Source organism: Aplysia californica, unplaced genomic scaffold (assembly GCF_000002075.1).
Source record: "Aplysia californica isolate F4 #8 unplaced genomic scaffold, AplCal3.0 scaffold00006, whole genome shotgun sequence".
Lineage (NCBI taxonomy): Eukaryota > Metazoa > Mollusca > Gastropoda > Aplysiida > Aplysiidae > Aplysia > Aplysia californica.
The window spans coordinates 1,117,349-1,118,351 of NW_004797276.1; positions in this window are offsets into that span (position 1 = coordinate 1,117,349).

Sequence of the window (1,003 nt, forward strand, 5' to 3'; positions counted from 1 at the left end):
TCTCTCTCTCTCTCTCTCTCCCTTTCTCTCACCCCCTCTCTCTCGTAATGTTTCGACATATTTATTGAACTGTTGTGACAACAGAATACAACCTTGGTGTCTCACATAAGTGTTTTCTTCAACTCAATTTTTTTATGTTTCCCCGTTCTAATGTCACTTATATACGACCTGAATTCATGAGTAGGTTTAGCAACTTGTAAGCTCGAACTAAATCTCTCTTGCACCAAAATGTAGTATTGTTTAAAAAATTTGTTAACTGTATCTGAGATAACTGCAAATGTGAGGCAGCGTGGTGGAATCAGGCTGTCGTCTAAATAATCAAAGTGATACAACTTGCATTTTTCCGCAGGTTTGTGATTTTTTATCGAATTTTCGGGTTGGCTCAACACACACCTTTCATGCCCATTAAAAAACTCATTCCTGTGTTAATTTTTCTGAAAAAACGTTGATTAAAGGCACAAAAAGATGTAAATTGTCTGTTACCACGCACTGTTAAACTAAGTAAATAACTAATCTTTGACGGTCATTTTCGCACTAATTTTATTTTTGAAAACTGGTGACCCCCACCTCCTTCTTTCGCAAATATCTCGACTTGCATTAAATATAAATGGATATTTTTTCATCCAAATAAAGACATGTGAACAAGCTTTAAGATGATACCATTAACTTTACCTGCCCAAAAATTGACGAGAGCCTGATTCCACCGCGTAGCCTCACAACTGTTATTGTTGTTTTCTTCAGCAAATTTATTAATATTACTCCTTCAAATAAAGAAATCAAACCGAACTGACATGCTTAACAACTACTACGTTCGAAAGTTGCATCAAAAGGCTACATATTATATTGCACTTTTATTTTATATTCTCTGCAAACGTGTCATTCCTTTCCTCTTTTCATCTCGTGCTGATGCCTTTGTGCATTTCAAGGTATTAAAAACCTTCGTCCTTCAAGAATATAAATTTGTGAAAGATATATTATGTGTGTGTGTGTGTGAGTATGATTG